Source organism: Amborella trichopoda, chromosome 7 (genome assembly GCF_054954075.1).
Source record: "Amborella trichopoda isolate Santa Cruz 75 chromosome 7, AtrichopodaSantaCruz75HAP2 v2.0, whole genome shotgun sequence".
NCBI lineage: Eukaryota > Viridiplantae > Streptophyta > Magnoliopsida > Amborellales > Amborellaceae > Amborella > Amborella trichopoda.
The window spans coordinates 27266265-27293809 of NC_142342.1; the positions used below are offsets into that span (position 1 = coordinate 27266265).

Consider the following 27545-nt stretch of genomic DNA (forward strand, 5'->3'; position numbering starts at 1 on the left):
AGTATGAGATAAGTATGAGTATGGGTGTGCAAATGGGTGTGGATGTATGTTACTGAAATCCTGTTAGAGACTCTGTTTTTCAGAACTGTGGCTTCGGTTTGAGAAACTTTTTGAGTATCCTATATATCTCCTTAGATCATGAAATTTTGTGGAAACGTAGCTCATTGAGTTTATTTTATCATGGAAAATACCTCTTATTAATATCCTTTTTAGTTTAAAAGTTGTTTACCATTTTCTGAAGTATGTCAAATTTGTGAAATAGAATTCCAAGGATTTTATGTGTTTTTGTGTGGAATTGTTCACCAACCAAAACATATCAGAATGAGCCCAAACCACTTCTAAATGAAAAATAAATGAGTCTATTTCAAAAATAGTTCTAGAATTCTGACAAAATTCCTGTAGTTTTAAAGTTATGCCCAATTTCCATGACGATGTCACACTGGGTTTTCTGCTATAAAAACAAGAACTTTCCAAAACTACTGTGTGTTTTTGTACCAATCAAAACATATCAGAATGATCTCAAACCACTTTTAAATGAAAGATACATAAGTCTATTCTAAATAGTGCTTCGAGAAGTATGACTAAATTCCTCGTTATTTGAAAGTTATGCCCGCTTTCCTCTAAGTATGTCATCTTGGATTTTCTACTGTGAAAACGGGAAATTTGTTCAAGAATATCAAATAGTTTGGCAACTTCAACCCAAAATTTGGGATTACCCCCTCCATGAAAGTGGTGTTTTCATGAGCCTAGATGGTCATAAAAGTAGTTTCAGGTCCAAATGATATTTTTATCTCATGATATACTTTTATAAGTGGACTGTGTTCACTGTGAAAAACCAGAAAAATTATCGGAAGATGTCTTTTGAGCTAATGAGCCTGATGATATGTAGTATGCTTTGGACATATTGTTGTTTCATATGAACTTGTCTCTATTATGATATGTGTGCATGAAAGCATGCACTGTTATGAAATGAAGGCATAATAATGAGGCATATTCTGTTATGAAATAAATGCATGTCGATGAAGCATATTTTGTTATGAAATGAAACTATGCTCTGTTATGATATGAATGCATGTAGTAATACATGTTTTGTTGTGATATGAATGCATGATAATAAGATATGCTTTGTTATGTTAAGAATGCATGTAGTAAGACATGCTCGACTATGATATGAATGCATATAGTAAGATATGCTTTGTTATGTTATGAATGCATGTAGTAAGACATGCTCTGTTATGATATGTGTACATGATTATGATGCATGTTCTGTTGTGACATGTGTACATGATTTTGAGACATGCTATGTGATACGTGATATGTGATAAGACCTGTGTGGTTTGCTATGTGACATGTGATATGTGATAAGACTTGTGTGGTCAGCTATATGATATGTGATAAGACCTGTGGGGTCAGCTACGTGATATGTGATATATGATAAGACTTATGTGGTCTGCTATGTGAGATGTGATATATGATGAGACATGTGTGGCCTGCTATGTGATATGTGATAAGACCTGTGCGATCAGCTATGTGATATGTGATATGTGTGGTCAGCTATATGATATGTGATAAGACCTGTGGGGTCAGCTACGTGATATGTGATATATGATAAGACTTATGTGGTCTGCTATGTGAGATGTGATATATGATGAGACATGTGTGGGCTATGTGATATGTGATAAGACCTGTGCGATCAGCTATGTGATATGTGATAAGACCTGTGGGGTCAGGTATGTGATATGTGATATGTGATAAGAACTGTGTGGTCAGCCATGTGTTGGAAATGGGTTTTAGATCAGTTGATAATGATTATATATTAAATTGAATACCTTTTTGTGTAGGCAACTGGAGAATTGCTTATGTGAACACCTACCTTCATTATTGCTCTCATTTCCATGAAGCAATTCCTTTGCGTCACAATCACTACCATTTCATGCTACCATTGCTGCAATTTTCATTTTAACTCCTTCGCATCACAATTTACTGCTGCCATTTCCATGGGAAGTAAAATCATCAAAAAGGAAAAAATTGTCTTTATAGTTGTATGGCACGAGGACATGTTGTATGGGACCATATGGGCATCTGTTGTTGGAGAAGGCATTAATTTGTATTTTTTGGATTATAAACAGGTTCTAATGAAAAGTTTATTTTGATGCTCCTTTGACAAAGCTCTCTCTCTCCATTTGAAATGAAAAATGAATAAGCTATGAGATTCTATGCTGCCCAATCCATTCTCTTTTAATTGTTTTGATTTTTTTTCTTTTTTAGTAGAGAAAGAAATTAATGCAAATTCCCATTATGAAGTGAGAAAAGAGCGAAGTAAACATCAAGAAAATTTTCATTATATATATCTTGAGACACAAAGTGGACCTAAATCATAGGAATTCAACCTCTATGAATTTTTCCATAAGTATAAATCTTGAGAAAGGTAGCCTTCATATCTATAAGCCTCTCGAAAACATAATCCCTCAACCTAGTATCAAGCACTTCACAAAACGATTGAGCCCAATTGGGTAGCTTGACTGCCTCACTCCCAAGAAACAGAGCCCAGTCCTTAATCCCCAACTGCATTGACATGTCCATGGCAGCTTGATTGGCTCAATCCAAATAATAGAAGCCCAGTCACTTGTCCCCAACTGCATGGACATATCCAAAAGGAATGGAGCATATAAAGCAATAACAAACAACCAGCAATGGTTAAGAGCTAACATAATGAATCCAAAAGGCATTGCATTTTAGAAAAGCTCTAGGAAGATTCTAAGCTACAAAACAAATATTCTAACCATGACAATATTGAGAGTAGTGCATACTTTAAACAAAGTGAACATAATAATCTAGTCCAATAAATTGCAATTTGATACAATCACCAAACCACTATAACCCAAGTCACTAACAAAAGCAAACCCATCATAAAGAAACACACGAGGGTGGTATGGTAGTTATGTCATGCACCAAGATATCCAAGCCAGAAGAAGAGTGGAAACTGAGCAAGTGCAGCAAAGAGCAGCAAATAGTGATTTATACTCCAGGCCTTATCATAGCTCCTCACCTCAGGAAACAATATCCTCTTAATCGTCATCACTAAGAAATCTCCAAGCACAAGCAAGTTCATGGCATCACGAAATAATATAAGTAGAAACGCGAAAAAATGAAATAAGTGCAAGGTAAAACTCATGTGAAGAGTTCAATTTTGAAAACTAAGCTATAGAAGTAGAATATGGTTCTAAGAGAAATAGCCAAATTGCATTCAAGAGAATGGTATATATTCAAAAGTTTATGTTATTGACCAAACAACTAAGACTTAAGGAGATAATTAATCACTTTTTTTTAATCTATGGGCAAGAGAAAAATATTTTTAGACATAACAAGGTGTATAATTCTAACAGGAGTATTTTTTCAAACTCTTTTGCTACACTCGCTTTTTTTCTCTGCGACTTTGTGAAAACTCCATCTTTCTCCCACTATCTCACTCCACCTCTTAGAACATCCATCTCACTCTCTACCAAGGAGGCTTGAGGGGCTGCTTCTACCCCCATAGAAAGAAAGTGAGAGAGAGATGTTGATAATGACAAATATAGAGAGAAAGGGGAAATGCCCTTGTTTCACCATCACTGTGTAGGGGCTGTAATGCAATCACCATGTCTAGGATAAGGCTACATTCTTATGCTCATAGATGTTTAGGCAGTGTGCCTACAAATAGGTAACTTTCTTACCATTTCCCCAACTTGGAGATCTTCAAAACCCAGATTTTTAGGCAGGGTGCCCACAAATAGGCAACCTTCTTGCCGTTTCCCCAACTTGGGATCTGCAAAACCCACATGTTTAAGGAAGGTGCCCACTAATATGCAACCTTCTTGAAATCTAGATTTTTAGGCAGGGTGCCCACAAATAGGCAGCCTTCCTGCCATTTCCCCAACTTCGAGATCCTCAAAACCAAAGTTTTAGGCAAGGCGTCTAAATGGGAGAGAGAGAGAGAGAGAGAGAGAGAGAGAGATGTATAGAGAGGACGCTGGAGAAGTGACAGATGAGAGAAGTGTACGCTTTGGCTTGAGCCTTCAAAGGTGCAGAAGCAAGACTGAGATTAGGAGGGAAACAATGAATTTGAAACACTCAGCCCCTCCCCCCCTCAAAAAAAATTTTTTTTTTTTTTTGCTTTAAGTGAAAATATAAAAAAGACTATTCTACCCTTTAATGTGAAAAAAAATAAATTCTCAATGAGGATATTTTAAGTTATTTTGATGTTCACACCCCCATTCTAAACTTCACCAATTGGTTTTTGAGGGTGTTAACTATAAAATAACCCATATATATATATATATATATATATATATATATATATATATATATATATATATATATATATATATATATATATATATATATATATATATATATATCGCCGAAGAGTGATTTCGCCTCTCTATTATCCGCCTTCTGTTTCAATTTAATGAAATGTAGGGCAGTGATCGAACAAAACCCCTACCTGCGCGTGAAAAATATTGGCCCAAAAGCTTCAAACCCAGATTTATTTTAACCGGTACCCCTCTCTTCCGCTCGCTCTCCTCTCTGCCACGAACGAATCCATACCCCTCTGTTCTGCTCTCTTCTTCACCACAGATGCCTCTCTTCAGCACCACATATGCCTCTCTTCTCTCCTGCTGCTAAAGACGTCCCCAAACCCCTCTCGATCTTTCTAGCTGCCACAAAAGTTGGAGCTCAGACACGAAAAGTTCTTCGGCATCAATTCAGGTGAGTGCACCTCAAATCTTATCCTCATTTGTGTTTTTTTTTTTGCTTAAATCCAAACCACAATTTCTGAATAAACTCCAACCCTAAATCAAGAATAAAACCTTTTTTTTTTTTTTGTCCAAGAACCAACCCAAAATTTTTTGGTAGATCCCAAAATGATATATTCCAATAAAACCTAACTTTTTTTTCAGAATAAATCAACAAAAATGGGAGAAGAAATCATAGTCACAAAAAATGAAAATGAAAGACAAAACTATATATTGGATAGGAAATTTTGGGTTTGATTAAAAAAAACTTATGTGTTTGTAGTTTATCATAGTTTAAATCGTATCTTTATCACCAATAAACACCGATATTGTTCTTTGATGTCTAAAACAAAGCCGAAGTTTGTGATTATATCCAAAAATGAAATTTGTGAACAAAGCCCTTTCTTTTGTTCTTCCTTCATATTGATAGAAATTGATTTTTTTCTTACGGTATTATTTTGTTAAATTTGGTTTGATTTGTGGAATTTGTACTTATCGTTCATTGGGTCAAATGGGTGGTTTTAGTTCCTCTATTTTGTTGTTGTTTTTTTTTTTTTTTTGATATAGTCTTGAACTGATTGTAGAACAAAATTTTGGAGTGGTTTTTCGTTTTTCTTTTTCATATCGATTACTTGTGTTTTTTTTTTTTTTTTTTTTAGAAAATTTGGAAGTACCATTCTAACACAAGTTTTTTGTTTTTTGTTTTTTGAACATTCACGATATATGATTTGATGACACTTGGGGTTGGGTTCTCAATAACCGGCCAGTTGGTTGGTCATCAAGATCACGCCATCAAAGTTTTCTAACAACAATTGATTCTTTCTTATGCTTCTTAGTGAGTTGAGTACAGGGATGTGCATCTCAACTCTATAAGAGCCCTACAGTGACCATAAGATTGTCAGAATACCATGTTTCTATTGTTCTTTTTTCTCTTGTTATAGTATCCCCTAACTTGAGTTTGCAACAAGCTTCTCTTCTCTCACACACTCCATTCATGGTCTCTAGGTAGCAAAAAAATATGCATGCAAGCCTCTACAAAATCAATGTGTTTCTTCTATGATTTTGTTCCATTTTTATTATTACAAATATTATTTGAAATTGGGAAAATGTTCCATGAGCAAGGAGAGAACCGGAGTCATCTCATTTGGCTCGAAATCCATTTGATAAAAGAGTTCTCTGGCTTTATGGGGTTGTTTGTTCTGTGTATAATTAGATATCATTGAATTCCATCAGCATAGATTTCTTTGATTAGGTATACTACCAAATATAAACTTTGCACTTTTGATATCCTTGCATTTAATGCATTGATTATATGGATATTGAATTACAGTCCAATTTTGAGTATACATACATGAACCCATATGCCCTGGTTTAGAAATTTGAGCACACCACAGGCACTAGAAACACTAACAAGGGTAATAGGGTCAGGATTTACAGATATAAGAAGCCTTTGTCAAAGGTTTTCGAGGCTTCTTTGCAAAATCCAATTTGTACACATCCAACTATAACCGTGTTCCATGAAACCACATGTCGCACAGAAATGTCCTCAAACACTGACAGTCCAGATTCTAAATCTCCACAATTTATGTACATGAAGATGGTAGCATCTTGGGCAGCTACATTTTGTGAAAGAACTCGATTTGATTTCCCAAGAGTGGATTAATCTCCCAAATGCAAGTGACTCTAAACAATCACAAGAGGAAAGAACATTTATTATAGGAGCTAGATTTTGACTAGAATTCAGCAAATCTCGAAAAAGTCTAAAGCTTGCAATAAGAGTGGGCATGATAGGTGTAATTGTCCGGTGAGGGCACGTGGGATATAAGTGCTTGTTTGCTTTATGTTTTGGACATAATAAGCATAACTGTCTTTATTTAGTTTTAGTTTTCGTTTATCTTCTGCTTTATGTATTAGACTGACAATACATATTTCTCTTACAGCGCTATTGAAGACCTCGAATCGAGGGTATGACAAATTGCGAGACTATATTCGCATGGAGGATATGGCAACTTGCAAGCCTTCATTTGCACATATGCATAAATGATTTTTGTATTGACTAATTTTGAAATTTTGGAGATATGTAAATTCCATTTTTTGTAATTGTAAAGGACCTATTTATATGGGCATGTAACGGACCTAATTGTGGGGGCATGTAAAAGATTTATTTTGGGGTCATGTAAATGACCTATTTTTGGGGTCATGTAAATGACCTATTTATGAATAGTGGAATCCATTTATAATGAAATGTAGGTTTACTTGAATGTGACCTATTTATGGGGCATATAAAGTACTTTTTTTGTAAAGGCCTTATTTTTTCATGTATGACATTTATATATGCAATGTGGGTTTACATGGATAGTGTTTGATAGCAGGTTCGTGACAGTGCGCCACAACTCTGCTAGAGCCATGATGACTATGGGAGACGACAAAGAGAGAAAGAGAATAGGAAGCCGTATAAGAGAGAAGGGATGAGCATTAATTCCATTGCTCACATATTCCCCACAGCCATTTAAAAAAAAAGATATGGGCTTTAAATTTCAAAATTCAAACTCTTCCCTCATTAAAAATATTCATTTTTCAAAGTTTAAAGTAAAAGTCTAAACCACCCTTCTATAAGCTTCGGTCTTCAAATAATATAGGGGCAGTAAAAGTAAAAATGAGATTCATAAGGGACTCTATGTTTGACCTATGTTTCTTGGGGGGTTTTTAACTTTAGAAAATCCCACACACACACACACACACACACATATATATATATATATATATATATATATATATGTATGTTTGACCTGTGTTTCTTGGGGGGTTTTTAACTTTAGAAAATCCCACACACACACACACACACACACACACACATATATATATATGTATATATGTATATGTATATATGTATATATATATATATATATATATATATATATATATATATATATATCTATCTATATATATATATATATATATATATAGGAAAAACCTAAAAAACGTTTATATACAAAGCGCTACAGTGTTTCACCCCGTCACAGACTTGCTATGTCTGTGGCTCTTTACTGAATAGACCTGCAATGAACGGTGCCATCTGCGGTAGTTCCGCGTGAATTTTTGGACCGCTACAGACCTAGTACGTTTGTGAGAGTCAGAAAATGTACACTATCCGATTTTTCAAACGGCGATTAGCCTATGGGCGAAATCACTATAACATTTTCGCCCATAAGCGTTGTGTAGATGCTTATCTATCTATCTATATATATATATATATATATTCATGGAAAACTATTCCTAACGCCTATAGGCGAAAATGAACAGTGATTTTGCCTACCCTCATCACCATCCAAACTTCATCATACGGTCAAAGTTATCCGGCAGTATTTCAATTTTCATTTTTTTCTACAATTCTAAATTACTTGAAATTTGGAGCATGTGTATATCATTGTGAGGCGTACCTAATAAAAATATGAAAAAAATAATAATTCACAAAATATAAATTGACCAATATACCCCCAAAACTATATGGGGGTATTTTGGTCAATTTATATTTTACGAATTATTGTTTTCATTTTTTTAATAAGTGCGCCTCACTAAGGTGTATATACGATCCAAATTTCATGTAATTTAGTAAAATAAATGAAAGTTGAAATACTACCGGACAACTGTAACCGTAGGAAGAAGTTTGGATGGTGATGAGGGTAGGCGAAATCACTATTCATTTTTGCCTATAGGCGTTTTGGAGCATCTTTATATATATATATATATATATATATATAAGAAAATTCTTCTCAATGCCTATAGGTGAAAATGAACAGTGATTTTACCTACGATTCACCGTCCAAAGTTCATCGCACAGTCACGATTGTCTGGTAGTATTTTAATTTTTTGTTTTTTTATATGAATCAGAATGATCTAAAATGTAGAGTGTGTGTATATCTTAGTGAGGCGTACCTAATAAAAATATAAAAAAAAACTTTTTTCATAAAATATAAATTGACCAAACTACCCTTGAAAATTTTCAAGGGTATTTTGGTCAATTTATATTTTAAAAATTATTTTTTATATTTTTATTATATTCTCCTATTTTTTATGAACACGCTTTCCAACTTTCAGATCATTCCAATTTGTAGAACAAAAATGAAAATTGAAACACTACCGGACAATTGTGACCGTGGGATGAACTTTGTACAATTATGAGCTTAGAAAAACTCATTGTTCATATATGTACGGTTATGAGCTTAGGAAAACTCATTGTTCATATATATATATATATATATATATATATATATATAGGAAGATACTAATAAAACGCTCATAGGCAAAATTTAATAGTGATTTCGCCTTCCTTCATCACCATTCAAACTTTATCGCATGATCACAGTTGTCAGGTAATGTTTCAATTTTCATTTCTTTTTATAAAATAAAAATTACTTGAAATTTGAAACGTATGTACATCTTAGTGAGGTGCGCCTAATAAAAATATGAAAAAAATAATTTGTAAAATATAAATTGAGCAAAATACCCTCAAAACTTTATGGGGGTATTTTGGTCAATTTATATTTTATGAATTATTTTTTTCATATTTTTATTAGGTTCACCTCACCAAGGTTACACTTTTCAAATCTCCGAATTTTAGATCATTCTGATTAGTAAAAAAAAATGAAAATTTAAACACTACTGGACAACTGTGATCGTACGATGAAGTTTGGATGGTGATGAGGGTACGCGAAATGACTGTTCATTTTCGCCTATAGGCGTTTTGTAGTATCTTATATATATATATATATATATATATATATATATATATATATATATATATATATATATATATATATATATATATATATATATATAAGGGTGTGGTTTCTATAAGGTCGCAACCTTATACAATCCAATTAAGGCACACCTCCAAATTTTATTATAAAATGTAATTTGGGTGTAAATATTTCTTAAGATTATCTCGAAATTTATTTTTATATCTAATTATAAAATTTTAAACTCCAAAAATAGTTAAAATGATCCTAAACGCCCCTTCGTATACGGCTTTATAAAATAGTTAAAATGATCCTAAACGCCCCTTCGTATACGGCTTTATTGTGCGCGCAACGGCAGGGATAAGTCCTGCCTATTTTGATGTGGTGCCTGTACCCAACGCTCGACATTAACCTGACATTCGCAGACTATTGGAAAACACAGGCCCTGACATCCACAGGCTATTGGAAATTGTAGGCCTCTCTCTCTACTGGAAAATGCAGGCCTCTCTCTCTCTAGTAGAAACCACAGGCCTCTCTCTCTACTGGAAAATGCAGGCCTCACTCTCTCTACTGGACTCATGCCTCTCTCTCTATACTGAAAAACACATGCCTTTCTCTCTCTACTAGAAAGCACAAGCCTCTCTCTCTCTACTTTAAAGCAAAGCTCCCTCTTCACAGACGCAGACCTCTCTCTACTTCAGAGCAAAGGTCTCCCTAGCATTCTCTCTCTCTAACGCCAAGACCACAGACACAGGCCTCTCTCTCTCTACTTCAGAGCATTACATTGATCCTCACAAACACTGGCCTCTCTCTCTACTTTAGAGAAAAGCCCTCCCCGCATCCTCTATCTCTCACGCCAGGACCACAGGTACTCTTCCTCCTCGGTTGTTTTAGGTCAAATCTCTCACTCTCTTGGTATGGTCTTTTTCCTGCACTCTCTCTTCCTCATCCCACATGCCGCGCCCTCTTTCTCTCTATCTTTCTCATCCCAGATGCCATACGCTCATGCCTCTCTTTCCCACAATCTAATGTTCTGTCTTTTTTTTTTCCCCTAATTCTCTCCCCATTTGTAGCCCATAAATTCAATCAAACCAGAGGAGTAAAATCTTATAAAAAATCAAAGAAAGAGACACACTGGTTCAATATGTGGTTTTGATTAGAGACCTCATTGATTCATGGCTTCTTGGTAGTGTAGTAACTCTGGGTTGTTATGCCTCTGTTTTATCCATTTAATGTTCAGAGACAACCCATTAACCGATCCATATTGTGGCCCTGATAATAATGATCATATGCATAAGGCCTCTCTCTATAACATTTCCCATCTTTGAGAGATGCACTCTCTCTGTAATCCTTCTGTTATTGTCTGTCTCTATAACAGGTTTGTTGAGTTATATAAAATGTTTAATAGGTTTTATGATTTCTGTAATATGGTTCCTCAAGTAGTTTGATTTATTATTGTTATTAGTGTTTTAGGCATTAAATTTCAATTGTTTTTGGAGAAGTTGAATAGATTCAGAGCCCCCTAATAGCATGTAACTCTATTGATCTTCCCCTGTCTCTCTCCCCATTCTCTCTCTTCAACCCCACAACCTTGATTTTTCCTTCTCTCTCCATGCAAATAAGAGAAGAAACCCTACATACATAGAATAGTAGAAATCCACTTCTCCCCACTAAAATCATCTTTGAAAATCACTGCACCGATCACCAAAATCAGGGACAGCGGAGCACTCATGCAAATCCCACACATAAGAGAAGTAGTGAGAAATATAAGTCCAGTGGTTGCCATAAAGCAAAACTGCCATGAAATTACTCCTCCAACCACTGTCAAAATGTAGCTCGAACGCCCCAATTCAAACTTACCCTTCACTTCCTCTCTCATCTCTCCAAAAAAGAGGCTGCAAGTTTGAGAATTTGGATTTTAAGCATTCGTTTTCTACAATATACCCTAATGGTATTCTACATGAGAGTTTTTTTTTTCTGATAGTTTTTTCATTTTTATATAATGGAAGAGTAGAAGCACTCGTTATTCTCATTTGATAGTTGATAAATTTGTTGTATGAAAAGTGTGATACTCTGCTCATAATCATGTCTCCTAATGTCTTATTAACTACGTTGAAACTTTGGTTATCGTTACAGTGCTATCCACTCAAGTACAATTTTGAATAAAATTGTCAAATTCTTTTTTTCCAATGATAGTGTGTTTTAGTGTTTTAGCAAGAAGTATTGTGGGGGCTTTCATTGTAGCACCCATGTTTTGGTTAAATTTGATGTTATTCTTAGAGTTTATTGTGCAAGCATGACCAAAACAAACTAAAATAATTAAGCTTTGTTGTGTAGAATAAACAAATTCATTCAGTCAATTTTCTTTTTTTTCCTTTCAATTGTGCACATCACATTCTTCACCATAAAGCGGCAAGGGAGTTGTTGTTCTTTTGTCAGGTTATATATATAGGAAAACACTACGCAATGCCTATAGGTGAAAATGAATAGTGATTTTGCCTACCCCATCACCGTCCAAAGTTCATCGTATGATCACGATTGTCCGGTAGTATTTCATTTTTTATTTGTTTTATACAAATCAGAATGATCTAAAATTTGAAACGTGTATTCATCAAAAATAGGGGAATATTTTAAAATTATAAAAAAATATTTTACATGAAAAAATTTGATCAAAATACCCCCGAAAAGTTTTGGGGGTATTTTGGTTAATTTATTTTTTACGGATAATTATTTTTATATTTTTATTAGATGCGCCTCAGTAAGATGTACATACCTTCCAAATTTTAGGTCATATATATATATATATATATATATATATATATATATATATATATATATATATATATATATGTTGACTTATAGAAGTGTTTTGAAAAAAAATATCTTTTTTTATTTTCTTCAATGTCAGTGTTTTAATATTTTAGCAAGAATTACACTGTGGGATTTTAGCATTGCAACAATGTTTTGGTTAAGTTCGATGTTGTTCCTAGAGTTTATTAGACAATCATGTTCAAGATAAACTAAAATAATTGAACTTTGGCGTTTACAAGTGAACTAATTCAGTCTGCCAGTTCCCTTGTTTTTTTATTTTTTGTTTTTCCAATTGAGCACATCACAATCTTCCCCTTGTGATGGCAAGGGAGTAGGTGTTCTTTTTTTGAGTTTTTTACTCAGAAGAATGTGACTCCTGCATTTGGTGCTGGGTGATGTAAATTCATCAGTATGTGCCTTTGCATTTTCAATGTACTCTATAAATTCACTCGTGATCTTTGCATTTTCAATGTACTATGTTCAGTGACATATTTGCAATATGTTATGATGTGCTTGAAGCACATAGTTATTTAGTCCTTCACAATGTGATTATGATGCGATTATTATAGGCCTTAATAATGTCATCTCATTCTATAAGTAATCGAGGATATACAACTCGACAATGCCCTAAGTGCAGTATAAATTGTGCTACGAAAGCATCGGCAAGCCCAAATAACTCGAACAAGATGAACTACAAATGTCTATTATGTGGGTTCTTCCAATGATGTGATGAATATGTTACCGTCGTGCAAAATGTCAATTTAAGGTATCACAATACATAACAATAAACTCCAATGGATGAACCAGAAGAACGTGTCATGGTCAATCAAGAAAGAAGTGTTGGCCATGATACGATACTCGGTGCCATAGAGCGTTTGCAACAATTCTTACTCGGTGCCTTTGGGCGTTTGCAACATTTTTTGTATTTTTTGTGTATAATAAATGTGTGCTTGCTTTCGCTCTTCTTTTTTATTTTGGTAGTCCTTATTCGAAACACATGAGATAGTGTTTTGGGGTTGCCTTTTTACTAATATAATTATTTCCATTGTATCATTCAACTCGTTCACCTATGATTCAACTCGTTCACCTATGATGGTTCATGTTGTAGTTGTGGAATTCAAATCTCTCCCTCTCTCTCTCTCCTCTCTCTCTCTCATCCGTAGAGAGAGTGAGATTGCTCTCTCTTATTCACTTTTGAAAATTTTGCACGCGATGATTCCAAGGATCTTAGAGAGAGAGAAAGAAAGAGAGAGAGAGAGAGTGATTGATGAGTCCAAGTGTAGCCTTTGTGTGAACCATTGGGCTATGGTAGCTTAATGTTTTTGCCAGATGATGAACTTATATTGTGAATGAACTTATAGGGATGCAAGGAAGATGCATATTTGTTTCCAAAAACGTAAGAACATAATCAATAAAAACTTAAGAAGAAAACAGAGAAGGCATAACAAATTTGATATAATTTTTAGCATGTTTGAAATATGAATTTGCCCAAAACAAGATAACCCCCAAATATAAATGCCAATGTTCCAACAATTGTCTTGAGCCATTTTACGTAGTTGCAAGTACAATGTTGTACCTCCAGGTTATAACAAACAAACTTAGATACATACAACTAAATTGAGATGAAAGAATCCAACAAGTCAATAAACCTTGCACAACGTTTGTCCATGAGCCATAATGCTACAATCTTATCATCAAAAAGAGCTAATCATGACTTTTGACATAAGCCACATAGTTTTCCAGCCCACTTCTAATTGCACATGAGTGAACAACGACGTCCATTCTCCAATGCTTGCCACAATTCTTGCACTAGATCAACAAGTGTATGTCACCTAATTGCCACAAATAGCCCCAAGAAATAGTTAGCATGTGCACAAATGGGTTCATTGTCCAAACCTATTAAAGGAAGACAAGGGAAACATATCAAAACCAGTAAGCAGGTGCTAAAATCAATACTGGATGTAAGTTTAAAATGCACCAAGATGGAACTTACATCCATCAAATCGACTTTACACTGCATCAAGTGTCCAAATTGGCTTTGCATTAAAAATTATGTACCACTTATCAATGCTATACAAGGATTTAATTCTAATGATCAATTACAATGTCTGGTTTCATCAAAATTTAAAAGACCGATCAATTACAATGTTTGAATTTTATTCTAATGATCAATTACAATGTCTGGTTTCATCAAAATTTTATTCTAATGATCAATTACAATGTCTGGTTTCATCAAAATTTAAAAAACCGATCAATTACAATGTCTGGATTTTATTCTAATGATCAATTACAATGTCTGGATTTTATTCTAAAGATCATAGAACCTAAAGGCAAACAATTTCAACAAGAATTGAGCAAATACTCATAAAAGCAAGCCTCCCAAAACAAACCGAACCATTTCAAGGAGAAATTACAAAAGGTCCATTTAAAATGTCGATTGCATTCTGTAAAAGATCTTGTCACAATCTACTGCCTCAATCCAAAAACCATACAAGAAGATAATAAATGAGAAAAATTTTCCATAAACCCATTGTTTAGGGTGCTGAGTCCTGCACTATAAACAAATTTGCATACCTCCACCAATCAAGAGAAAGAACAAATTCTCAAAGAAACATCAATTCATCAAAGAATTGCATAATTGCTCCTGCCAAAGTATATCTCAAACAAAAAACTATTAAATGAGGGATAACTGATATTTAGATGGATATCAAGAGAGATAACTGATACACCAATATGATTTTCAGTGGAAAAATTGGATCCCAATCTAAAAAAAGATACAACCATGAAATTAAGACCCTAAAATTTCACCATGAAACAAGGGAAAATTCAATGACATGGATACAACCACAAAAGCATGAAAATTTGAATGCAATAAAATTTCTTACAATGCAAATTCAATGCAACAAATACTTGTTTACTTATTACAGTGCAAAACACTAAAAATTCTTACCATTACTCGTGTTCCACATTCTCACATGACCCATCTGTACATCTTTTATTGACATTTAACCTAAACGAAGAAAAACCATTTCAAATATTTATAATTAAGAAATTCATATTATCATCACAAAGAGTATGAAAGATAGAGCAATAGATCATTCATACATTGAACGTGAGACAGCTGAGCAATTCCTTATGTCATGTTCACTCCCTTTGAAAACTGTGCACTTTCGGGTAACTTCCTTCTCTTTTGCTTTTGCTTTCGCTTTCGCTTTCTCTACCTCTATCTCTGCCCGAAGTATATATCTATCATTGGTAGGTCTCCCTTTGTTCGTGCTCGAGGAGACTCAAGGATGTTATGGCATGCATGCACGTCACACCCCAAGAATTTACAATACTGATATTCCTGAGATGTGGCAGTCAAAACATATATACATCTCTTGATATGACAAATTTACAGTGGCGAATACTTACAAAGTAACAAACGAAAGCTTAGGCACAATTACAATATCTTCCAAAGTTTCCCTTGACGAGTACTCAAAATGAAACCGCAGTTATCCTGAAAACTGTTTACCATAGTTTGATGAGTTTGGCTACTCAGTAAGTGCTCATCATAATCCTAAAAAAATAATCATGATTGAAAGATATAAACGAACTTTCAAAATGGAGGTCAATTTAAAAACAATGTGAGCACAAGCATTTTCAGAAATGCACAATTAAACATAATCCAAATCATTGAAATGCATGTATGATTTAACGGCAGTGCATAATTCAAAGATTCTACAAAATTACCCTACTGGCGTCCCAAGTTGGTCACCTATATACCCCATCAGCGTCCTGATGGGTCCATTTAATCCCTTTTGGCGTCCCAGATAGGTCCACTTAATCCCTGCAGGTCCACTTATACCCCACCGGCGTACCGGATGAGTCCACTTAATCCCTACCGACGTCCTGGATAGGTCCACTTCTACCTCACCGGCGAACCGGATGAGTCCACTTGCATACTTAAAGTATTTCTAAATCTCTTTAAACATTCAAAAGCAATAATATCATGTACTCAACATATCACTGAAATCATTAATATGAATTTCACTGAAACCATTAATAACAGTCATTTTCAATAACATTTCAAAAAAAACCAATCAAATATTTTGGGCTCAAATTTAGAAAGGTAGCAGTTCGTAAAGGCATTCTAGCATAATTGCCAATTTAATATGTATAGGAAAAACTCTTATAGAATTTCAAGAATACGGAATTATCACAATTTATGGGATATCAATTCACAAATAAACATTTCACAACAATGCTATAATCAATTGTAAAAATATCAATTTTTAAATAATAAGACAGTCATTTGCACATGAATTTTACAATATCTAAATATTCAAAAACAGTAGAAAGAAATATCACAATTTTACTAAAAGCAGAAATATCACATGTATTTCTAATAATTTTACAGTATCTAAAATTTTCCAACAATAGACAAGAAAAATAAATAAATTTATTTCTAATAATTTACAGCATTCAAAATTTCTAACATAGATAAAATATAACAATTTTTATTAAAAAGGTTATGTTTCAAAATAATGAGGTCGCGTGCACATAAAATTTATCGCGCCTGAAATTCATGATAATAAGCAGAAATAATTATTTCATTTAACTTTTAAAAAGAATGGATTATTTTTCAAGATAATAATGTCACTTACCTAAAATATTTGAGAAGGAGCTTCCGATAAAAATTCGGTAAGAGAGAGGAGCTCACTGTGTTTGTAAGAAGGAAAGCGAAAAAACCTCTGAAAGACCCCATGACCATGAATTTTTTGTGAGATGTAAGGGGCTAATCATGGAAGCATGAGTCCTCCAGCAAAAGATAAGGAATTAACACAGGGTAAACATCAAGAGAGAGAGAGAGACTATATGCTAAAAAAAAACGAGAGAGAAAAACAGCTATGCAGCAGGCTGTTTGGGGCGCCATCTGTACACTTTTTTTTTTTTTTCCTCTAAAGCATTTTAAAAGGGAATAGTGGGGTTAAAACGAAACGATTGATAAGGTAACACTTCATGGTACATATGTCCTTGACACATGAATTAGGAAGATGGCATACATATTTAGCATACATGTCATAGCATACATGTCATAGCATACATGTCATAATGGAAGTATCAAGGAACCAACACAAGTGAATGTTAACCTGCCACATCATAGGGCAATAATAAAAGAGAAGGCCCAAATAACACGTCAAATAAAAAGAATCAAAAAGAAATGCTGATCCCTTAGGGCCATGCTGTATAAATGGTCTCCCAATTGGAAATGTAAGTTATTGTTTGGAAACACTTTAAGAAAAGCTAATACTCCTGTCATTTGGCATCCTCAAGAAAGAATGAAGTTATCAGCTATTGAATATTGGAAGTCATAGCTGATACGAAGGGCACAAGTACAACTATCTAGACACTCAAAAGGTACCGACCTATCATCCTCTTATAATGCCATCGTATTAACTTGTGAAAAGGGAAAATTTAGGGAGTTCCTATGGTTTATTCATAATATAATGAACTATCATCCAAAAATTATATTAGTATTTTGTATTTTTATTATCATTGCTATTTTATTATTATTATTATTATTATTATCATTACTAATAGATAATTATTATTTTATTTATTTATTTTGTATTTATTTATGTTAACACCATTAATATTTTTTTTTTTTTTTTTTTTCCAAAAGTTTTTGGTCGTCACAATGCACTTCAACCTCAACGCGGTGGCTACTGCCGACATTCATATTCTCAGTACGACTACTGTAAGGGGTCTTAATAGCACCATGTGGTAATACCATAGCTCCAATCTTGGCCTCAACCTTTGCAATTGTACTTGCTATTTTAGATATTTTAAATGCATGAAGGTCTACACTTTCTAAAACATGCTCTGCTAGTACTCTAGTGGCTTGACAAACCTCATTAAAACGAATGGAACGGGGTAGATCAGAAGTACCTTGAATTTGTTTCCCGTTGGCATCAACTATAACACCTTGGATCACATTTTTCGTCCACCACTTCATTATGTAATGCGATGGGATTTCAAAAATATTTATAACCATCAACACCCTAATCCCATGCCTATAAATAATGCCTAGTCACTCATACATGTGGCAAGTACAAGAAAACGTTTGGTCGTGACTATTGAACTCTCAAGTGCAGACCCTTATTCCAGTTTCGCGTTTTGATACCTTAAAGATTGCAACTGTGTCGCTCTCTTCAATAATTTCACTCATGTAATTGACACCTCAGCAACTTCTTCCCCAAACAACTTCATAACTTTGTGTGTATATATCTTTGAAGCGTGAGCCTCAATGTCACACGTGGTTCTCAAAAAAGCCGTAAATGTGATGTTCTTTAAGTAATTTTCTCTCGTCTTAAGAAGTTTTTTATTATGCAATTTTAGAGTAGTTTCCAACAATGTGCGCAAGCTTGTATTGGAAGTCACATAATTTTTGAAGTTCTTATTCATTTTCTTCGCTTCTTTGAGTCGATGACATACCGGCTGTGAATGCATCTGCCACGTATGCATCAATCCACTGCTTTCGACATCTGTACAATCTATTGAGCCATTCATTCTATTGAAGATCATATTTCTCAATTAGAGATTTCTATTCTAACTCAAATTTTTCCTTAGTTTCACTCATTATTCAGTTCCTGAAGTGGTCTGGAAAATATGGACTCTTTCTCAAGACATGACACAATTTTTTTTTAACCTTTGAAAGTATGTGCCACTTACAGTAATGATGTACGCTTTTATTCATAACCTGTCTCACTGCACCGAACGTTACAGGATCCTGATCGGTGATAATTACTCTCGGTTGATGTCCTCCTATTGCCTCTAGCAATGTTCAAATACTCAAACAAAAGACTCCTCCTTCTCATCAAATATAAGTGCAAACCCAAAAAATGTTGTGCTAAGGTGGTGATTCACTCCAAGCATATGAGCAAAGGGCATGCCAAAAAAGTTTTTCTTATATGTGGTATCAAAAGTGGCGAGACCCAAGAAGTGGTTGTAGAACACCATTGACATTGCATATACCGATAATAGGCTGACAATATGATTTTCTTCATCTAATTTCACCTTATAGAAAAAAGATGGATTCGATTGGTCGGATGCCTCAATCTCGCCTCCCGGATCTAGGTGATAGGGTGACACGTGTCTCGGGTTCAGAAGACCCCAGACCTGAGACCGCTCTCTCAGGAACCTTGTTCACAGAACAAGGGCAGATGCTCAACTTGTGAAAGAGGAATTTTTCATGAGGTGGGGACCAACCTCACCTGAGTTTATCACTTGCTCGGGCTGACTCATGCGGGCGCCCTCTTCGATCATGACAGAAAGCCCCCCAACTGCTTCAGCTGGTTCGAAATCGCCTCCTTTAACCTACAATCTCCTTGTTTTTTGTAAAGTACTAACGTGGTTAATCTGCAAGATAAGTGGGCCGAGGGACCCACCCTTGTCTTGGGGTGAACATGCACAAATGTGCACATTCAGATAGCAGAGAAGATAAGAAGTTAGAGTGATGAAGAATAAGATTTGAATAAGGGGACAAAAGTAAAGAAGACTTGACAAGGGAACAAAACTAGCATGATAGTTGGACCAGTACAATGATCGACTCGGAGTGGTAGCAAGACAGGCACAGTAACTCAGACCGGCGCAATGGCAATACTACTCAAAACTAGGCTAATATGACCGTCCTAATTTGGTGTGGCAACAAAACGTGCATGTTTCTCTTGACCAGCACGACGACAATACTGCTCGACATCCAGACCGCTATGATAGTGCTAGACTGAGTCTGTACTTTAGTCAAGCGAGAAGAGAAAAAAAGAGAATGAAAAGAAGACGCGAGATGGCGTAAGAAGGTCCCGAAGGCATTAGGCATCGCCGCCCACAGCTAGAGAGTAATAGTGTCGTGGCCCCTAGATGGCATTGGACACTGCTGCTCGTGTTGGAGGGGTGAGCTGTGAACTGCTGACGATGTTGGCCATTGCCATCGGTGACACGAGAAGGCAACAACGACCCTTCACGGGAGATGATAGGCATCGCCGTCTGCGGCAGGCAGATGGCGCAAAAGAGAGCCGGCGGACGACAGTGAGCATCATCGTCAGTGATAGACGCAAAGCGCGGGTGAGACCCCCATGGGCGACGATAAGCATTGCCGTCTGCGATGGGCGAGCAACAAGGTGAGACCCTCGTGAGCGGCGATAAGCATCGCTGTCTGCGATAGGCGCGAAGCAGGGTAAGACCCCCGTGGGCAGAGATAAGCATCGCCGTCTAGGCGCGAAGACCCCTGTGGGCGGCGATAGGCATCGCCGTCTGCGACCCATAAGAGGATAGAGAGATAGTCTACGGTCGGCGATACACATCACCGCTCGTGGCACCAATCCAGGAACTACAACAATAGCCTGACCCGCTGCATGAGTAAGGCCCGACTCACCGTGTGCTCCTTCAGACGGTGCTACGCATAACAATGACTAACTCCGTGCGTGGACTATGTTGAGGGAAAGAGAAAAACGAATAGAGAAGGAAGAAAGTTCTCGCATGGCGCTCGCCATGCACGACCTGCTAAGGCGTAGGAGGAGGAAGAGAGAATAAGGAGAGGAAAGCAAGAGGGAGAAGAAAGAAAGAAAGACGCATGTACGGCACTGCCACTACCGCGCATGGCCTTTAAGAAAGACTCAGCAGAGAAGAAGAAAACAGACGAAGAAGAAGAAAAAAAAGAAGAGAGAAAAAGAAAAACTGAAGAGAGAAAATACCTTGAAGATAGGGGGTACTGCTCTAAACTTTCTCTCTCCTCTCTCTCTCCAAGACGTGCAGTCCAAAATTCAAGTGAAAAAACCCTAACTTTTATTGATGATCAAAAAGCAGGATCGAAGGTCCATGTACAATGATTTTCTAGAGAGTCAAAAGAGAGGTCCCTCTTCAATGAGAGGTAGCGTCTATTTATGGACTAGGGCTAAAACGTGGTTAGATTACCCAAACTAATGCTAATTGGGGATAATTACAATTTATGTGAATTAAAAAAAATAAGAAAATAGGGCACAAAATGGCTGATTTGCCCATGCCTAACAATTGGAAAAATTAAAAAACAGTCCCTGCTGAGAACTAGGGACGTTGAAAATCTGGTATCCGAATGAACAAAAGATGATTGTCATCGTGTAGGGCTCGATGCTACGATCATTTTAATATCAATTTTAAGCCATGAATCACACTTTAAAGGCATGATCACGTAACTTGAAATTTGAATAGATCTTAGAAACTTTTGATTGATAGTGCCTCTTCATCTTGATGTTTTTATTCGCCTTCTTCGCTGAATTACAATGAGCATGTTACCACGATCATGTTGCGACATACGGTACATCATTTGGTGCCCTAACGAAGATTTGACAATATTGAACTTTTGACTGAAATTTAGAATTCCGGCTGCCATAATCTGCAATGACTTCGACTTGATCTTATGTGAAATCCGACCGTTCATCACGCACAAGGTTCAAACCAATGATAGCAACGTACCTTATGCACGCGATACAACTGGTATTACGTCGATCGGGTCGCAAGCTTTGTGATATGGCCACTCGAGTGAGTGGAGGTTCTGCTGATTTTTTACAACTTGTGGCTTCAAATCAAGAACTTCTCTCTAGCTTTTCTCCTTGTTCGGACATCGTCACAGAACGTGCCACGTATCAAAATGCTCGTTCCAACGAGGCGAACACGCTCCAACAAGTTTGATCACAATCCGATCTCGGATGATCGAGATATGAACGTCGCAAGTTCATTGTTTGTGATTGTGCTTTAGTCGCAAGTTCACTATTTGTGATTGTGCTTTAATGGAGTTTAGTTGCAGGGTGAACTCACGAGAATAGTGTGCGGCTCGTCCTGTTTTAATGTTGTACCTATAACTTCTTTCTGGAGTGTCTGTTTAAGCTGAAATTTGACCCCTATGGGTTTTCAACCATCACGGATCTAATGGCAGTGGTCCCACGGCCATTTGATGCTCCAAAAGTATAGTTCCACTTATAGGGGTCTATTTTAGGGTGCTAGAGGCTGATTCTGCCGAAACTGTTTCTCAAGCTGCACTACCTTAAAGATATCAGAATGCAACGAAACTTGACAGGAGGCTTTTAGGAGTCCTTATGAAGATCTTGACCAATTCTGGTGTCATTCTGAGACTGTCGAAATTTTCATTGTTTGTCAAGCTTTATTGATCGGCTTCTCTCTTTTATTTAGCATCGGGGACCCATGGCGCTGAAAAATGTCTTCAAACATTGATGTTTTCATATCGGTTAACCATTCAATCACATGGTTCCCATCTTCCCTTTTGAATTTTCTTCTCTTGTTTCCTAATTGGTTTTCAATATCTTTTTGTGAGCAAGGGATATTATCAATCCCTCCAGCCTGCTCTAAAAGGATATCAGAGATATTATGAGACTTTACCAAAGCAGAGCTCACGGATTTTATCATTGTCTTTGTCATATCCGATATTGTTCGATGCGATCGGATGAGTCGGGCTTTCCTTGGAGATACAAGGTCGTGATTGTGGTCCTTAACAAACCTTGTGACAACCCACTCATTGTTGGCATTTATTCTTACATACATCTTCGCTGTACATTCACACCTTGACTGAGGGATTTTTTTTGTAGGCAGCACTTCTTTCACCCTACAGAATCCTTCTTTTGAACATATAAAATCCCTGCCAGTTCTCTTTCCATCCTTATTGCTGTTAGTTCCCTTTCTTACACCAAACCCATGCATCAATACAAAAGCCTTGTAAAACTCAAATGCATCATTTTCAACATTGAATTTCATTCCTATGTAGGGTTCCTCTATTTCTGACCCCTTGGACGATGACGCACCCTGTTTTCGGGATTTGTGAACTTATTCGGGGGTGGGGTTGTAACCAAGGGATCTTGCTCCATGGGCTCTACAGTATCCCCCATGTTGTCATCCTCTGACCATGTGCGAGATGCCACACTTTCTGAAATGGTGAGGTCCATCTCAAGTACTAAACTTACCCTACACAAATCACATTTTATTTGTCAATTAATGATTTCAACACTTCACATATTTTTTAATAAATGATTTGACAATTTGCATATTCTTTTCTTTTTTTCGTTAGGTTTAATTAGTTATCAAGCCTTATTACAGACACCCATCACATTCCATTTCAGTTCCATTTTAAGGGACTTTATCATAGTTTAGTTGTGTATATTATGTGCAAGGAGATGTTTCTTTCTATTAACATAACTCAATTGAATTCCTAAATTATAATTGTAGGCATGGCTCTCGGATATCTGTGATGAGAAAAAAGTTGCAAAACTGAAGCTAAAGGTGTGGGAATTATTTGTTTTGCTCTTTCAAAACTATGTTGTACCAAACACAGCAACTATGTTGTACAATTTTAGAATTTCAATAACACATGTTAACCATTACTTAATCATTTTGCTATAGCATGATAAGCTACTACATCAATATCAAACTCAGTGTATATAGCTGTAAATTAGTTATACTTGTGGTGTTCAAGTTCAATTTTGTTGCTCGAAAGTTTTGGGCCATCTTCAGTCCAAAATTAATAGTTAATATATCAAATATTAGAAGGTGATTGAAGCTCTATTCTATGTGTATCATCGACAAATATTTGGACTCAATTTTGATAATGTACAAAAACACACCATGATAAATTATTGGATTACTCCAAAGATTAGTTCATCTAGCATTATCAGAAATAGTTTTCACCACAATAAGCAACAAAAACCTTTTTTTTTTTTGTTTCTTGTAGGCATAAATTAGACAAATTCATAAAACTTATCATAAATCTTAGAACCCTAAAATTCTCCAAAAATATTGAAATTTAATGGCAAAAACACTAATAATAAATCACACTACTTGAGGAACCATATCCCAGAGCACAGAAATCATAAAACCTATTAAACATTTCACAGAACTCATCGAACTTGTTATAGAGAGAGACAATAAGAGAAGGATTACAGAGAGAGTGCGTATGTCAAAGATGGGAAATGTTATAGAGAGAGGCCTTATGCATATGATCAATATTATCAGGACCACAATATGGAGTAGTTAATGGGTCATCTCTTAACACTAAATGGCTAAAACAGAGGCGTGGCGACCAGAGTTACTACACCACCAAGAAGCCATGAATCAATGAGGACTTTAGTCAAAACCACATATTGAACCAGTGTGTCTTTTTCTTCAATTTTTTATGGGATTTTTCTCCTCTTGTTTGATTGAATTTATGAGCTACAAATGGGGAGAGAATTAGGGGAAAAAAAAGGACAGAACATCAAATTGAGGGAAAGAGAGAGGGCTACCAATTGGGAGAGAATTAGGGGAAAAATGCGAATGCACATCAGATTGAGGGAAAGAGAGACATGAGCGTATGGCATTTGGGATGAGAAGATAGAGAGAAAAGGGTGTGGCGTGTGGGATGAGTAAGAGCGAGAGAGTATAGGAAAAAGATTATACCAAGAGAATGAGAGATTTGACCTAAAACAGCGAGGAGGAAGAGTACCTGTGGTCTTGGCATGAGAAAGAAAGAGGATGAGATGAGAGGCATGCGTCTGTGAGGATCAATCTAATGCTCTGAAGTAGAGAGAGAGGCATGCGTCTATGGTCCTGGCGTGAGAGAGACAGGATGTGAGAGAGGGCTTTGCTCTGAAGTAGAGAGAGAGATGCATGCTACTGTGAGGAGGGAGCTTTACTCTGAAATAGAGAGAGAGGCCTGCATTTTCCAGTTGAGAGGAGAGACCTATGTTTTCCAGTAGAGAGAGAGAGGCTTGCTTCTGGTAGAGAAAGGCCTCTGTTTTTCAGTAGAGAGAGAAGCTTGCGTTTTCCGGTATAGAGAGAGAGAGGCATGCATTTTCTAAAGGAATGCATTTTCTAGTAGCCTGCGAATGTCAGGGCCTGCGTTTTCCAATAGCCTGCGAATGTTAGGTTAATGTCGAGCATTGGTACAGGCATCACCGTTGAAATAGGCAGGACTTATCCCTGTTGTTGGGCGCACAAGAAAGCCATACGTGAACGGGAGTTTAGGATCGTTTTCCTATATATATATATATATATATATATATATATATATTTTGGCTAACCAAACTCTCAGCCAACTCAAATGAAAATTGTAGAATTATAAGAGGCAGATTATATATTGTTTCCTAATACTGATTATCATTGTAAAGTTCAAAAGCATATTACAGTCATTAACAATGCCCAAAATTGTGTCAAGAACAATGCTGCCCAAAATTGTAGCCAAGAGTAGAGCTGCCAAAAATTGTTTGATGCCTTAAAATTGCAACTATATTGTGCCTTGAATAGAGCTGCCCAAAATTAAAGCCATTATAACCTGAATTTTGGTAAATCATAGTTAAAATACCATGCATAAATTTCTCAATGTACCACTAAAAAAAGAAAAGAAAAAAAAATAATTCCTAAAACTCATTAAAACTGCAACACTTACGAAAAGAATAGATCAATGAGACGAGACAACAAGCTATAGAATAAAAAACTAATCAAAATCGAGTAAAGCATAAATCCATACAAATTGGAACATATATTAAAAAATAGATAAAACCAAAATCACAACCCAAACCATGAATATCACATAGAAGGATAAATAGGATGGAACAAGCAAATCGAAAGCAAGCCTACAAGACAACACAACAACAAAACCCTAAAATACTCATGCAAATGCCATGGATACAAAACCTCAAACCCAAAATTCAAAATAGGATCCAGAGGAGATATACCTTGATCACATGGAGAGAAACTTATGATTTAGAGAAAGAAAAGAACCGTCTTTTGCTTTAGATAGAGAGAAAGATGATTGGGGAGGGTGAGGTATAGAGAGAGAGAGACACTTGGGGGAGTGTGAGGAGTAGAGAGAGAAGAGAGACAATGTGAAGGGAAAGATTCAAAGTTCCCTCCTTTTTTTCATTCTCGTTTTTTTAGTTTTTAAACCAAAGGTCCATATTACCCTTGTGGGTAGGCTTTGGGTTCTATTAATATGAGAGCAAAGGGGGTAAAAATATGCTTCACAATTTATTCTAACTTGAACTTATTGTTTTGGGGGGGGGGGGGGGGGCGGGGGATTGTTAATCTTATAAAATCTATATATATATATATATGGAAAAAGATGGGATTAGCCCACTAGCTCATATGAACATATGAGTCCAACGGCCTATATTGAATCTAGGCCGATCTGACGATCACGGATGTCTGGTAGTGTTTGAATTTTAGTTTTTTTTTATACAAATATAAATCACTTGAAATTTTAGGAGTGTGTTCATAAAAAAATAGGTGAATCTTTGAAAAATATCAAAAAAATATTTTACATGAAATAAATTGATCAAAATACCCTCGAAAAGTTTCGAGGGGGGGTATTTTGATCATTTTTATTTTACAAATAATTTTTTTTATATTTTTATTAGGTGCGCCTTGATGAGAAAAACACACACCTAAAATTTTAAATATTTTGGATGTATAAAAAACAAACTAAAATTCAAGTACTACTTGACATCCTTGATCGTCAGATCGGCCCAGATTCAATCTGGGCCATTGGGCTCATATGTTCATATGAGCTAATAGGCTAATCATTTTTTTTTCCTATATATATATATATGTATGTATATATATATATATATATATATATATATATATATATATATGTTTCTAACTTGAACTTATTGTTTTCGGGGGGGCCGGGGGGGGGGGGGGGCGGCAGGGGATTGTTAATCCTATAAAATCTATATATATATATATATATATATATATATATATATATATATATATATATATATATATATATATATATATATATATATGGAAAAAGATGGGATTAGCCCACTAGCTCATATGAACATATGAGTCCAACGGCCTATATTGAATCTAGGCCGATCTGACGATCACGGATGTCTGGTAGTGTTTGAATTTTAGTTTTTTTTTATACAAATATAAATCACTTGAAATTTTAGGATATATATATGTTTCTAACTTGAACTTAGTGTTTTCGGGCGGGGCGGCGGGGGATTGTTAATCCTATAAAATCTATATATATATATATATGGAAAAAGATGGGATTAGCCCATTAGCTCATATGAACATATGAGTCCAACGGCCTATATTGAATATAGGCCGATCTGACGATCACGGATGTCTGGTAGTGTTTGAATTTTAGTTTTTTTTTATACAAATATAAATCACTTGAAATTTTAGGAGTGCGTTCATAAAAAAATAA

The 27545-nt window shown here is 35.7% G+C and overlaps 2 long non-coding RNA genes across 9 annotated transcripts; one reads left to right on the forward strand and one right to left on the reverse strand.

The window, feature by feature from the left end:
• Window positions 1–10194: 10194 nt before the first annotated feature.
• Window positions 10195–13389, forward strand: LOC148781311 (uncharacterized). The gene is made up of 2 exons (XR_016059741.1): window positions 10195–10382; window positions 12895–13389. It is a non-coding gene; the product is annotated as an uncharacterized LOC148781311 (long non-coding RNA).
• Window positions 13390–13808: 419 nt separating this feature from the next.
• LOC105420542 (uncharacterized) lies at window positions 13809–25242 on the reverse strand. Of its 8 annotated transcripts, none has more exons than XR_016059735.1 (6): window positions 25018–25242; window positions 24828–24931; window positions 15740–15831; window positions 15431–15662; window positions 15276–15335; window positions 13809–14157 (listed from the first exon to the last, which is right to left on the reverse strand). It is a non-coding gene; the product is annotated as an uncharacterized LOC105420542 (long non-coding RNA). The 8 variants fall into 8 exon arrangements; XR_016059732.1 differs by having other exon boundaries at window positions 15431–15671; XR_016059737.1 differs by lacking the exon at window positions 24828–24931.
• Between the last annotated feature and the right edge of the window lie 2303 nt (window positions 25243–27545).